The 15,846-nt window shown below is 33.4% G+C and overlaps 1 non-coding gene across 1 annotated transcript; it reads right to left on the bottom strand.

Annotated features, from left to right (window-relative positions):
- Window positions 1-843: 843 nt before the first annotated feature.
- LOC148574930 (small nucleolar RNA R71) lies at window positions 844-951 on the bottom strand. The gene has a single exon (XR_015906074.1). It is a non-coding gene; the product is annotated as a small nucleolar RNA R71 (small nucleolar RNA).
- Window positions 952-15,846: the final 14,895 nt, after the last annotated feature.

Genomic DNA, 15,846 nt, shown 5'->3' with positions numbered 1-15,846 from the left:
TCACTTAATTTCTTTCCCAATTTTAGTTTTCAAAAATCATCAATCAAATTTTTAAAATTTCTTTTAATTATTTCAAAATCTTTTACTTTAATTTCGAAAATTCTTCCCCTCTTCTCACATCCTTCTATTTAAGGACTAACACTCCTCTACTATCAACAATTCGAACTCTATCCCTCTTGATAAGTTCGAATTCTTCTCTTTCTACGTTTTCCTTCTATTCTTCTTTCTCTCTGATACCTCAAGGAATCTCTATACTGTAACATAGAGGATTCCATACTTTCTTGTTCTCTTCTCTTTCATATGAGCAGGAGCAAGGACAAAAGCATTCTTGTTGAGGCTGATCCTGAACCTGAAAGGACCTTGAAGCGAAAGCTAAGAGAAGCTAAAGTACAACTCTCTGTAGAGGACCTAACAGAGCTTTTCAAACAAGAAGAAGCCATGGCAGCTGAAAACAACAACAATGCCAACAATGCAAGGAAGGTGCTTGGTGACTTTACTGCACCTACTCCCGATTTCTATGGGAGAAGCATCTCAATCCCTGCCATTGGAGCAAACAACTTTGAGATTAAGCCTCAATTAGTTTCTCTAATGCAACAGAATTGCAAGTTTCATGGACTTCCATTGGAAGATCCTCATCAGTTCTTAGCTGAATTCTTACAAATCTGTGGCACTGTCAAGACTAATGGGGTTGATCCCGAGGTCTACAAGCTTATGCTTTTTCCCTTTGCTGTAAGAGACAGAGCTAGAACATGGTTGGATTCACAACCTAAAGAAAGCCTGAACTCTTGGGAAAAGCTAGTTAATGCCTTCTTGGCAAAGTTCTTTCCACCTCAAAAATTGAGCAAGCTTAGAGTGGAAGTCCAAACCTTTAGACAGAAGGAAGATGAATCCCTCTATGAAGCTTGGAAAAGATACAAGCAATTGATCAGACGGTGTCCTTCTGACATGCTTTCAGAATAGAGCATCATAGGTATCTTCTATGATGGTCTGTCTGAACTGTCTAAGATGTCATTGGACAGCTCTGTTGGAGGATCCCTTCATCTGAAGAAGACACCTGCAGAAGCTCAGGAACTCATTGAAATGGTTGCAAATAACCAATTCATGTACACTTCTGAAAGGAATCATGTGAATAATGGGACAAATCAGAAGAAAGGAGTTCTTGAAATTGATACTCTAAATGCCATACTAGCTCAAAACAAAATATTGACTCAACAAGTCAATATGATTTCTTAAAGCCTGTCTGGAATGCAAGTTGCACCAGGCAGTACTAAGGAAGCTTCCCCTGAAGAAGAAGCTTATGATCCTGAGAACCCTGCAATGGAAGAGGTGAATTACATGGGAGAACCCTATGGAAGCACCTATAACCCTTCATGGAGAAATCATCCAAACCTCTCATGGAAGGATCAACAGAGGCCTCAACAAGGCTTCAACAATAATAATGGTGGAAGAAATAGGTTTAGTAATGGAAAACCTTTTCCATCATCTTCTCAGCAACAGATAGAGAATTCTAAGCAGAGCCACTCTGAATTAGCAATTGTAGTCTCTGATCTAATTAAAACCACTCAAAGTTTCATGACTGAAACAAGGTCCTCCATTAGAAATTTGGAGGCACAAGTAGGTCAGCTGAGCAAGAAAGTTACTGAACTCCCTCCTAGTGCTCTTCCAAGCAATACAGAAGAGAATCCAAAAGGAGAGTGCAAGGCCATCACCATAACCCACACGGCCGAACCTGGAGAGGAGGAAGAGGCAATGATCGCCACTGAGGAAGACCTCAATAGACGTCCACTGGCCTCCATGGAGTTCCCTAATGAGGAACCATGGGAATCTGAGGCTCACACTGAGGCAATAGAGATTCCATTGAATCTACTTCTATCATTCATGAGCTCTGATGAGTATTCTTCCTCTGAAGAGGATGAAGATGTTACTGAAGAGCAAGTTGCTAAGTACCTTGGAGCAATCATGAAGCTAAATGCCAAGTTATTTGGTAATGAGACTTGGGAGGATGAACCCCCCCTTGCTCATCAAAGAACTGGATGACTTGACTAGGCAGAGATTATCTCTGAAGAGACAAGATCCTGGAAAGTTCTCAATACCTTGTGCCATAGGCACCATGACCTTTGAGAAAGCTCTGTGTGACCTAGGGTCAAGCATAAACCTCATGCCTCTCTCTGTAATGGAGAAGCTAGGGATCCTTGAGGTACAAGCTGCAAGAATCTCACTGGAGATGGCAGACAATTCAAAGAAACAGGCTTATGGACTTGTAGAGGATGTCTTGGTAAAGATTGAAGACCATTATATCCCTGCTGATTTCATAATCCTAGAGACTGAAAAGTGTATGGATGAATCCATCATCCTTGGCAGACCCTTCCTAGCCACAGCAAAAGCTGTGATTGATGTTGACAGAGGAAAATTAGTCCTTCAAGTGAATAAGGACTACCTTGTGTTTAAAGCTCAAGGATATCCCTCTGTAGCCATGGAGAAGAAACATGAAAAGCTTCTCTCAATACAGAGTCAAACAGAGCCCTCACAGTCAAACTCTAAGTTTGGTGTTGGGAGGCCACAACCAAACTTTAAGTTTGGTGTTGAACCCCCACATTCAAGCTCTAAGTTTAGTGTTGGGAGGTTCCAACATTGCTCTGAACATCTGTGAGGCTCCATGAGAGCCCACTGTCAAGCTATTGACATTAAAGAAGCGCTTGTTGGGAGGCAACCCAATTTTTACTTATCTATGTTAAATTTCTATTTTCTTTTGTTAATTTATGTTTTCTATAGGTTGATGATCATGTGAAGTCACAAAAACAATTGAAAAAGCAAAAACAGAATAAAAAACAGAATTAAAAACAGGACACCCTGGAGGAGAAACTTACTGGCGTTTAAACGCCAGTAAGGGTAGCAGAATGGGCGTTAAACGCCCAGTCTGGCACCATTCTGGGCATTTAACGCCAGAAATGGGCACCAGACTGGCGTTTAACGCTAGGAATGGGCAAGAAGCTGGCGTTAAACGCCAGAAATGGGCAGCAGCCTGGCGTTTAACGCCAGGATTGGCAGAAAGGGGCATTTTTGCACACCACTTGGTGCAGGAATGAGATATCCTTGACACCTCAGGATCTGTGAACCCCACAGGATCCCCACCTACCCCACCTCTCTCTCTCTTCTTCACCCATTCACTAATCACCTCAATACCTCTTCCCCAAAAACCCCTCACCTATCAAATCCCATCATTCTCTTCACCACTCCCATCCATCCTTCATAAAACCTCACCTACCTCACCATTCAAATTCAAACCACTTTCCCTCCCAAACCCACCCATAATGGCCGAACCATACCCCCCCTCTCCACTCCTATATAAGCCCATCTTCACTCCTTCATTTTCACACAACATACACACTATTTCTCCCCCTTGGCCGAAACACTAAGCCCCCTCCATCTCCTCTATTTCTCCTTCTTCTACTCTCTTCTTTCTTCTTTTGCTCGAGGACGAGCAAACCTTCTAAGTTTGGTGTGGTAAAAGCTAAAGCTTTTTTGTTTTTCCATAACCATTAATGGCACCAAAAGGCCAGAGAAACCTCTAGAAAGAGGAAAGGGAAGGCAAAAGCTTCCACCTCCGAGTCATGGGAGATGGAGAGATTCCTCTCAAGGGTGCATCAAGACCACTTCTATAAAGTTGTGGCCAAGAAGAAGGTGATCCCTGAGGTCCCTTTTAAGCTCAAAAAGAATTAGTATCCGGAGGTCCGACATGAGATCCGAGAAAGAGGTTGGAAAATTCTCACCAACCCCATTCAACAAGTCAGAATCTTAATAGTTCAAGAGTTCTATGCCAATGCATGGATCACCAAGAACCATGATCAAAGTGTGAACCCGGACCCTAAGAATTGGCTTACAATGGTCCGAGGGAAATACTTAGACTTTAGTCCGGAAAATGTAAGGTTGGCATTCAACTTACCTATGATGCAAGGAAATGCACACCCCTACACTAGAAGGGTCAACTTTGATCAAAGGTTGGACCAAGTCCTCATAGACATCTGTGAAGAGGGCGCTCAATGGAAGAGAGATTCAAGAGGGAAGCCGGTTCAACTAAGAAGGCATGACCTCAAGCCCGTGGCTAAGGGATGGTTGGAGTTCATCCAATGCTCAATCATTCCCACTAGCAACCGGTCTGAAGTTACTATAGACTGGGCTATCATGATCCATAGCATCATGATTAGGGAGGAAGTAGAAGTTCATGAAGTTATATCCCAAGAACTCTACAAGGTGGCGGACAAGTCTTCTACTTTGGCAAGGTTAGCCTTCCCTCATCTCATTTGTCACCTCTGCAATTCAACTAGAATTGACATAGAGGAAGACATCCTCATTGATGAGGATAAGCCCATCACTAAGAAAAGGATGGAGCAAACAAGAGATCCCACTCATGGACAAGAGCATGAAGAAACTCCTCATCATGAAATCCCTGAGATGCCTCAAGGGATGCATTTTTCTCCACAAAACTATTGGGAGCAAATCAACACCCCCCTAAGAGAATTGAGTTCCAATATGGGACAACTAAGGGTGGAGCACCAAGAGCATTCAATCCTCCTCCATGAAATTAGAGAAGACCAAAGGGTTATGAGAGAGGAGCAACAAAGGCAAGGAAGAGACATTGAGGAGCTCAAGCACTCCATTATATCTTCAAGAGGAAGAACAAGCCGCCATCACTAAGGTGGACCCGTTCTTTAATCTCCTTGTTCTTTATTTTCTGTTTTTCGAAAATTATGCTTTATGTTTATTTATATTTGTGTCTTTAGTACATGATCATTAGTGTCTAAGTGTCTATGCCTTAAAGCTATGAAAATGAATCCATCACCTTTCTTAAATGAAAAATGTTTTTAATTGAAAAAGAAAAAGAAGTGCATGAATTTCGAATTTTAAAACAGTTTAATTATTTTGATGTGGTGGCAATACTTTTGTCTTTCTGAATGAATGCTTGAACAGTGCATATTTTTGATATTGTTGATTCATGAATGTTAAAATTGTTGGCTCTTGAAAGAATGATGGAAAAGGAGAAATGTTATTTGATAATCTGAAAAATCATAAAATTGATTCTTGAAGCAAGAAAAAGCAGTGAAAAGCTTGCAAAAAAAAAGGATATATGCGAAAAAAAAGGGAAGAGAAAAAGAAAAAGCAAGCAGAAAAAGCCAATAGTCCTTTAAACCAAAAGGCAAGGGTAAAATAAAAAGGATCCAAGGCTTTGAGCATCAGTGGATAAGAGGGCCCACAGGAATAAAATCCTGGCCTAAGCGGCTAAACCAAGCTGTCCCTAACCATGTGCTTGTGGCGTGAAGGTGTCAAGTGAAAACTTGAGACTGAGCGGTTAAAGTTGTGGTCCAAAGCAAAAAGAGTGTGCTTAAGAGCTCTGGACACTTCTAATTGGGGACTCTAGCAAAGCTGAGTCACAATCTGAAAAGGTTCACCCAGTTATGTGTCTGTAGCATTTATGTATCCGGTGGTAATACTGGAAAATAAAATGCTTAGGGTCACGGCCAAGACTCATAAAGTAGCTGTGTTCAAGAATCAACATACTTAACTAGGAGAATCAATAACACTATCTGGATTCTGAGTTCCTATAGAAGCCAATCATTCTGAACCTCAAAGGATAAAGTGAGATGCCAAAACTATTCAGAAGCAAAAAGCTAAAAGCCCCGCTCATCTAATTAATACTGATCTTCATAGATGTTTTTGGAATTCATTGTATATTCTATTCTTTTTATCCTATATGATTTTCAGTTGCTTGGGGACAAGCAACAATTTAAGTTTGGTGTTGTGATGAGCGGATAATTTATACGCTTTTTGGCATTGTTTTTAGTATGTTTTTAATATATTTTAGTTAGTTTTTATTATGTTTTTATTAGTTTTTAATTAAAAATCACTTTTCTGGACTTTACTATGAGTTTGTGTGTTTTTCTATGATTTCAGATATTTTCTGGCTGAAATTGAGGGACCTGAGCGAAAATCTGATTCAGAGGCTGAAAAAGGACTGCAGATGCTGTTGGATTCTGACCTCCCTGCACTCGAAGTGGATTTTCTGGAGCTACAGAAGCCCAATTGGCGTGCTCTCAATTGCGTTGGAAAGTAGACATCCTGGGCTTTCTAGAAATATATAATAGTTCATACTTTGCCCGAGATTTGATGGCCCAAACAGGCGTTCCAAGTCAGCTCAAGAATTCTGGCGTTTAACGCCAGAACTGGCACAAAAGCTGGAGTTAAACGCCCAAACTGGCATAAAAGCTGGCGTTTAACTCCAAGAAAAGTCTCTACACATGGAAGTTTCAATGCTCAGTCCAAGCACACACCAGGTGGGCCCGAAAAAAGATTTCTGCATTAATTACCTATTTCTGTAACCCTAGGCTACTAGTTTTCTATAAATAGGACCTTTTGCTATTGTATTTTCAGACTTTGATAGACCTTTTCACGTTTGGGGGCTGGCCTCACGGCCATGCCTAGACCCTCTTGTTCTTATGTATTTTCAACGGTGGAATTTCTACACACCATAGATTAAGGTGTGGAGCTCTGCTGTTCTTCATGAATTAATACAAGTACTATTGTTTTTCTATTCAACTCAAGTCTATTTCTTCTCCATGATATTCATTCGCACCCAAGAACATGATGAATGTGATGATTATGTGACACTCATCACCATTCTCACCTATGAACACGTGCCTGACAACCACTTCCGTTCTACATGCAAACAAGCTTGAATGCGTATCTCTTGGGTTTCTAATCTGAGATTGGAACCTTCGTGGTATAGGCTAGAATTATTGGCGGCCATTCCTGAGATCCAGAATGTCTAAACCTTGTCTGTGGTATTCTGAGTAGGATCTGGGAAGGGATGACTGTGACGAGCTTCAAACTCGCGAGTGTTGGGCGTGTGACAGACGCAAAAGGATCAATGGATCCTATTCCAACATGATCGAGAACCGACAGATGATTAGCCATGCAGTGACAGCATGCGTAGAACATTTTCACTGAGAGGACGGGAAGTAGCCATTGACAACGGTGATGCCCAACATAAAGCTTGCCATGGAAAGGAGTATGAATGATTAGAAGAAGGCAATAGGGAAGCAGGGGTTCAAGAGGAACAAAGCATCTTCATACGCTTATCTGAAATTCCTACCAATGAATTACATAAGTATCTCTATCTTTATCTTATTTTATGTTTTATTCATCTTTTAATTATCAATCCTCCATAACCACTTGAATCCGCCTGATTGAGATTTACAAGATGACCATAGCTTGCTTCAAGCCGACAATCTCTGTGGAATCGACCCTTACTCACGTAAGGTTTATTACTTGGACGACCCAGTGCACTTGCTGGTTAGTTGTGCAGAATTGTGACAAAGTGTGATTCACATTTGAGAGCTCTAAGTCTTTTGGCGCCATTGCTGATGATCACAATTTTGTGCACCAGTCACCTTAGTGTGTCTCGTTGGAGAGAGCGGAGGAGGAGGTCGTGAAAAAGAGGTGGTTTGTGATGGAGGTGACGATGATAATAGTGATGGGAATGTTGGTGGTGATAAGCACGGCTGGCGGCAGAGAAGGAGGAGATAGATAAGAGAGGAGGAGGCAGTGATGATAAGAGAGAGGGAGGCGAGTTAGAGAGAGAAATTCGAAACGAAAAAGAAGATGATTGTGCCAAATTTTCCATTTTTTTCTCCAAATATTACCCGTGAATTTACGTTGAAAAACCAAATCTGACAGTAATTTTTTTGGATGATGAATTTATTATGAAATCTGATGGTAAATTCGCTGGTTAAATCGCTGCTAATGTCTGACGTTAAATTTGACAGTATTCAGCATTTTTCTTGTAGTTAAGATTACTGAAGTCGTAGGAAAATGTTATTATAAAGTGTCCAATCTCAAAGGTAATGAGTTTCCCAAGTTATGGCATGCTTGTAATATGAAAAGATACTACGGTTAGAAAATGAATCTTGCTCCCTGGTGTACTCTTTTTGCTTACTTTATTGTTTTTTTCCCAAGAGAATTTTTTTAGACAGGGTTTAACGAGGCATCATAGTAAGAGCTAAGAGTTAACAAAAAACTGTGGGTAGCAATTAGAAAATCCTTGTAAATCATTTGAATAAATGATATATTTTTTTGGCAATTTTTTAATTCCTTTAATAACGACCTCCTAAGGTCAGACAAAATGGGATAAAAAAGGCTTCGGGCCGTACCTACGATCAAGTTTTTTTAAACAACTCAGGTAAAATGAGTTGTATCATATACAAGGATGATAACTTTGTAAAAACTAGAAGGAGAAGGGAATAAGCATATAATCCCTTCACCTAAGGCGTCAATTTATGATCAGCAAAGCGCAAAAATCACGAGTCAACCTTTTAATGGTCGCTCAGATAAAGCGACTAGGTTGAAATTGGTGTCCAATAGTTATAACATGACATGATAACTTAAAAAAACTCGAACTCATGAGTTGAGAGAAATATAACTTGGACAAAACACATGTCATACAATGAATGCAAGTCATTCAAAAAAGACTTGTAAACTACCACTCTAAATGAAAGCATGCTTAAGTGATGCCAAAATCATAAAAATAATAAAGCATGATAGTTGCAAAGTAAGCAAAAAGGTACTGTAAACAAAGCCAAAAAAGGGGGACAAAACAGTATCCAAAATTACAAAATAAATTGTTCCATAAAAACCCACAAATCAAGCCATCAAAGCTAAGGCACAGGGCCAACTTCAGTAGCTCGAGAGTCCTCTTCAGGTAGAACGAGCTGCGAGATCTCTTTAGTGGGGGCAACTTGTACGACCTTTTCAAGTTGCACGACCTCCACAATAGGGCCAGTCTATATGACCTCCTCAGCAGGAGTAGAATGAAGAGCTCCTTAATGTAATTGCTTTCAAAAGGATTAATAAAGCAAGTTATCTACAATTCTACAGGTCTTCATTGAATCCGACCTACACGACTTGAACTCATGCTCGAAAAAGCACGAAAATAGCTACATTGACTTTGAATGTCGAGGGCTATGAAGCGACGAGGTTCGAGTTCAAGGATGGATTGTATAAAGAATTGAAGTGAAATTGAAATCGTAAAAAAATCCTATAACCCATAAACTCGTACGAAAAATGATTAGGAAAAAGTCGAAAATTACAAGTCAAAAGCATGCAAGTTGAAGCATGCATCGTAAAATCTAATAAAGTCCTAAAAAGGGTAAAAGCAAAAAGGACAAGAAAACAATCCTCCAACCAAACGACTTGTATAGAAACGAGTTAGAAAGGAAAGAAAGAGTTGTAAATGTCTCGAACAAAATGAAATGAAAAAATAATCCTCTAACCAAACGACTCGTACAAAAATGTGTTGGAAGGGAATGGAAGGATGGTAAAAACGTTTCGAACAAAATCAAAACATAAAATCAATCCTCCAATTAAAATAACTCGAGCTCATGTGTTGAATGAAATCTAGTAAAAAAACCATATGTTCTAAGCAATTTGTATTAAAAACAAGTTGTACAAAATTCTATCACTTTAAAAACAATTCGAATCGAACAAGTTGAATAAATCATTGAAAGGTTTCATCAAAATTCGACTTCGACAATCCGATTTGACCATCCGATCCACTTGATTGCTCGAGTCCGACTTCATGAAGTTCGACCTTGAACAGCGATACTTCGATGGTTATAAAGATGATCTTATATTTAGAAGGACCCAAATTAAACAAGTTGTACTTAAAATAAGTTGTAAAGTCCTAAAACAACTCAAATCTAAACGAGTTGTATAAAATCAGACTAAGAAATATCCATGTCTCTAGTTGAATGATTTGAAAGGCCTCAAATCGTGAAATCTTAATACTACTCGCATCAAATGAGCTAGACGAGGTTATACTTAAAAATAATTACAAGTTTCAAAATAAATGATTTGTATCAAATAAGTCATACAAAATCAAATCTGTAAGTTTCAAAAATGATTTGTATTAAAACAAGTCATTAAGCCTTAAATAACTCAGTTAAAAAAAACAACTTAAACAAGTCATATAAGAAAAGCAAGTCTGACTGAACATAAAAATGACTTGTAATATCACATTACAAAACGAAAACTTTTAAGAAAGTAACAACTATACTACATCAAAATGATAGCGCACAAAAAAAGCACGTGAACAGTTACGGAGTGAGAAACGTTACATCATTCGAATCATGTTGAGTCGACCAATCTCTTTGGCTTTAGACCACAAACTACTTCTTTACAACTTGACATTTCAACTTGATCATCTAATTGCTCGAGTCCGACTTCATGAAACTCTACCTCGAGCAGGGGCACTATTAATACCCTAATGATCCACAACTTAGCTAGGCCCAAAAATAGACAAAGCGCAAATACAAAGACCAAATTCACTTTACATGCACGCCCGATCTCATAGGACCGACTTGATATATCTGACTCTTATGCAGAGTTCATACTCACTTCACCTACACGCCCGACCTTATCTGTACGACCTGACACGCAGAATCCTAACTGCTCCTATAATTAAGCTCACATATTTAAATATGGGATTATAACAACTCTTACAATCTCTCCTACTAATCTAAAAGGGATTCTCAAGAAACTCCCTAACAAAATAGAGTAATTATTAATCACCAAAAGTGGAACTATTTTATAAGTGCTCACTAGCTCACCACCTACAATTATAAATATCCTGATATCTTTGGGTATTTTTTTGAACTCCAATCTACTAAAAATCTGCTTAAAACTCTTGCTAACTTAAGTATTAGAGTCCTTTACAAGTACCCTCCACTAATCTCTCCAAAGAGCTTGGACAACGTCAGTAAGTTGAAGATTCAGAAAAGCATCTCATTCGAAAAGGAGTTTGAACTTCACGTTCAGGCTCAAATCTACCCATTTTAGATAATTTTCGAATTATTAATTATTATTGTTAGGAATATATAATTTATTTTTAGGAATATTTTTATAATTTATTAATGTCTCTCATCTATCCTGTTTTATAGTTAATTTACCAGAATTGATTTTTTCCAATTTTTTTCTCCCTTAATAGGTCAAGTGTGTGTCTCTCATCAATTGTCATTCAATTTTCTCTCAAATATCTTCTCGTAGGTTTCATTAAAGAATTGTATAGTGAAGAATTACATTATTAAAGCATACATCATGTTTAAATTTAATTAATGTAATAATTAATAAACACATATTGTCCTGTGTGGTCGTATGTAATGTGAATAATTGAATATTAATTTTTAAAAATAAAAAAAAATCAAATATTTTACTTCACATGTATAATTTTTAATTTATTTTAAAATATAAACATATTTCATATTACAAACATCCAGGGACGGACCCGGCATTAGAGGAGGGGACACTTGCCCCCACTAGATTTAAGAAAAAAAAATAATTTTATATAAATTAATATATTTGTTTTAATATAATTTATTTTTGTTCCACAAAAAGTTTATAAAATTTTATTTTGAGATTCATGTTAAAAATATTTTTTTATTAAATTTAACGTGTAATAATATTTATTTTGTTAAATTTGATTTAATATAAAAATTAAAAATAAATAAATAAATTAACTCAATAAAAAAATTAATCAATAGTGATAATATAATTTTTTTAAATTCAATCAATTTGTTAATTACCAAACTAAATCTTTATTTTTTAAGTATAAGTAAAATTATCAGTATTTTTTTGTCTTAAAAAATTAGTTGAGATAAAAAAATAGTATTTATCTATTAATTAATATCTTTTATTTTAAAATGATATAATATTTTTTAATTTTATCTTTTAAATAATCTTGCTTGTAATAACTATTTTAGATTAAAAAGTATTTTATGTCATAAATATTATAAAAAATAAACTTCCTAATTCAATATGAGGTAATTAATATTTGAAAATTATAATGAGTAGTAGAATAATTATTTAAAAGTATGAAAGTTAATTTTGATATATTAAAATATGTATATTTTTTTTACATAGTTATTTGATTATATTTATTCTTTTAGATAATTATTTACGTGATAAATGTAAAAGATATCTTTAAATTATAATACATAATTAAATAGATGTATAAATTTTTTAATCAAACAGTATATCAAAATTAAATTAAAAAATATATAAAAAATTAATTATTTCAAAAAGAAAGAAAGAAAAGTAATTATAAATTAAGTTTTTATTATTTGATATAAACATATTTTTCATATATAGATTTATTTTTTCATGGTATTTATATACAATTATAGTTTCAAATTATAAATGCTAGTGTATTAATAGGCGCTAACATGCCAATTGATTCAGTCTTTTATTATTAAATGTATATAAAAATACATAAAAATAAAATTAGTTATGATGAAAAATTATTTATAATTTAATTAAAATGTTTTAAGTTTAAATTTTAGAAATAAAAACATATTTTTTTTATAAATTATATATAATAAATAGTATTTTAAGAATAAAAGTATTCACTAACTCTTTTTAAATTTTAGATCTCTATTATATTTTTAATATAATTAACAATATCCAACGAAATTTATTTTAAGATATATTTTTGCCCCCACTCTTAAAATTTTTTAGGTCCATCACTGCAAACATCAGAACTGTAGTTATTTTTGTCGTCCTCTAACAACATCTTTGTCCTTTGACAATGCATAAAAAAATCTAAAAAATTAACTATAATATAAACCAACTCAATCAATTTTTTATTTTATTTTTAATTTTAAAATTTAAAAAATTAAAATAATAATTTTTTTGTAATTAATTTATTTTTTAATTAATTAACTCCAATTGTCTATATCCCTAATTAGCTCCCTAGCAAAATTGCATAAAAAATTGTTTGACACAATCAATGCAAAAGATTAACAACCGTTGAGGCGTAAACAAAAAAACAAAACACACACACACTTCAAAAGAAAAAACGTTGTACATGCCTTTTATGTTTATTCATGTGTGGTTAATAGACGGCCTCAGTGTTAACGAGTTAAGAATTTATAGAATTTTATACATTCAACGCATTAAAAAATTTAATACTTTTTCTTTTAAGTGTTTATCAATAACTTGTTAAGAATTTAATAATAAAATGCTTTTGTCTTATCTTCAAATTTAAAAAAATTCAAAATTATAATGTAATAGGTAAAAATAAAAAATTATGAGCTCTGAAATATAATATTATATATTAGGTTTTGTTTCAGTATTTTTAATCCAATCGATTAATTTTTTTTATAAAATTTTGTTAACATATGTCGTAAAAATACAAATTAAAGTTATCAATTAAAATATTTTATAGAAAAATATAAAATTAAATTTTTAGTATATTTATTATATATTTATTAAAATAAAAAATAAAAAATATTATCAATAATAATTTTAATATGTACTCTTATAATATATGATAACTAAATCCAATATAATTTTAACTTTTTTTTTCATTTGACTTGATTGAAATTTTACAAAGAAGCATCATGCCTCTGTGAATTAAGGATAGTAATGAAGTGAGTAACGGCGGATTCTTGCTAGCTTTATCTAATCCTGGTTAGTCTTATAATAATCTTATAAAATTAGTTTTATTTTTATTAGTAGATAATAAAAAATTGAATCCTAATTCGCTCTTGCGTGTACTTGTTCTGTTTCTATTAGTAATTATAATTATTAAAATTTAATAATAAAATTAAATTTTAAAATTTATATAATCATAATTATGTTTACAAATAATATAATATTAAACAACATATTATTAATTATTTCATTAATTTATTTACATATATATAAATACTAGAACGAATATTCTTTAAATTTGGTCCTTCTTTTAAAATTCATCCTGAGTCAGATAATTATCTATCCCAACTAAGTAAAAGCATATTAGATACCTAAAAATTTGACTAATGTTACTATTCTTACTATTAAGAATTTTTTGTTTAAGAATAATAAATATCCAAATTGATTCATAGAAAATTTTATATGGAACACTTTGGTCTCTACAAATTTTATTCTCTAAACATTTAAAAAAAAATTAATTTCATTGAATAGATACATCTCTTTATCATTTAAAAAAAAAACTAATTTATCTTACAAGGATATTTATTAAAATTTAATTATAGTTAGAAATTTTTATTTGTGAAATATACATATTAAAAATTTAATTAAAAATATCTGAAAAACCAATTTATCTGATAAAAATAATTTTAAAAAATAAAAAATAATTATTAAAAATTAAAATACAAGATTTAAATTTTTTTAAAGGCTAATTTGAATATTTATTATTTTTAAAAAAGAAAAACAATTCTTAACAGGGGCAAAATACTACACCTAATAATCATCAATCTCGGGCAACAATAAAGCTTAAATGGCGGTTGTATTATATTATGTTATACCTATATAATTAAAAGAGTAATGTTACATATGTATATTAAAATTAATGATTAAAGTTAGTTATCACTATAAAATATATATTAAAATATAAATATATATTAAAAATAAATTAAATTATATATATATATATATTTATTTATTAGTAATTAATTTTAATTATTAATTTTAACGTACAGATAATATTTTTGTTATTAAAATGAAGATAATATATACCTAACGTGGCCTTTACGGTAATTAATTAAGCCGTATAGCTATGCATGTATGGGTAATGGGCACCACCACCTCCTTAGCTTTCATATTAAACCGTATTTAACTATCGACCCAACTTTTTTTAAGAAAAAAATGTTCGAACACTATTAAAATTTACTATTTTTTATTATTATTTTTAATTATTAATTTAATTTTTTTAGTTTACTAATTTAATAATATATTTTTAAATTATACTTTTAAATATTTATAATTAATTATAATTGTTAAAAATAATAAATTATAATCATCCTCTAATATTTTATTTTTTTAGTTCACATCAGTTAATATTATATTTATTAATTTTAAATTTTAAAATATAAATAAAATAAAAAATTTACAGCAAAAAATTAAGTAATTAAAAGTTAATTTTATGTACTTTCACTTATTAAAACTTGCATGTTAAGTTGGTGATCAGTCAGATCTTACATTTGTTCTCACACTAAAATGTGCATCGAATTCCCAAAACCCACCTTTCCACTAATCACTTTTTTCTGAACCTTCTTCTCTTCACTCTCTCTCTTTCTCTCTCTCTCTCATCAAAGCCTTGGGTTCTAGGCTGGTACATGGATATTGAACCCTTTCTTGGCTCTTGGGGGGTGGTTTTTTCTTTCAAATTGCATGGCTGAATCCAAAAACTCTTCATCATCATCATCATCACAAACCTTCGTTTTCTCAAAATCATCACACTGTTACTCTTTGTTTCAATTCCTTGCTTTTCTCTTCATTTTCCTCTTACTCTTCAATTTCTCCCATGTACCCACAAAGTCATTACCATCAGAATCAACTATGTCTTCTTCTTATACAAGCTTGCACCCTCAACCTCAGAAAACCCATCATCCTCATAATCATATCTCACATACTTCTTCTTCTTCATCATCATCTAAAGATGCTGGTAGTAGAGAATTCGGAGCTGATGAACATGAAGTTCCAAGTGGTCCAAACCCTATTCAAAACCGGTAAGTAGCATAGAGAGGGAATAACTGAATGAAGCCTCATAATAGTTAATTAAAGATGGCACGGGGATTTGTAGCGGCAGATTTATGTAACTGTCATCTTTAATATTATTACTATTATTATTAGATCAAAAACATTAATATTGTTTGTTCTACGTTGAGAGGTTTGTTATTATCATCATCACTGTTAATTATTAAAACAATTATATATATTATATATTTATATATTTCTAAGGATTGAAATGTATAGCGGGAGACACTATATCTATGTATCTATGTACTCATTTTTTTC

The sequence above is a fragment of the Arachis ipaensis genome, chromosome B2 (genome assembly GCF_059453495.1).
Source record: "Arachis ipaensis isolate K30076 ecotype BB chromosome B2, ASM5945349v1, whole genome shotgun sequence".
In the NCBI taxonomy this organism is placed as follows: Eukaryota; Viridiplantae; Streptophyta; class Magnoliopsida; order Fabales; family Fabaceae; genus Arachis; species Arachis ipaensis.
Note: the sequence above shows the minus strand (reverse complement) of the source record. Positions and strands in the feature narration are given on the sequence as shown.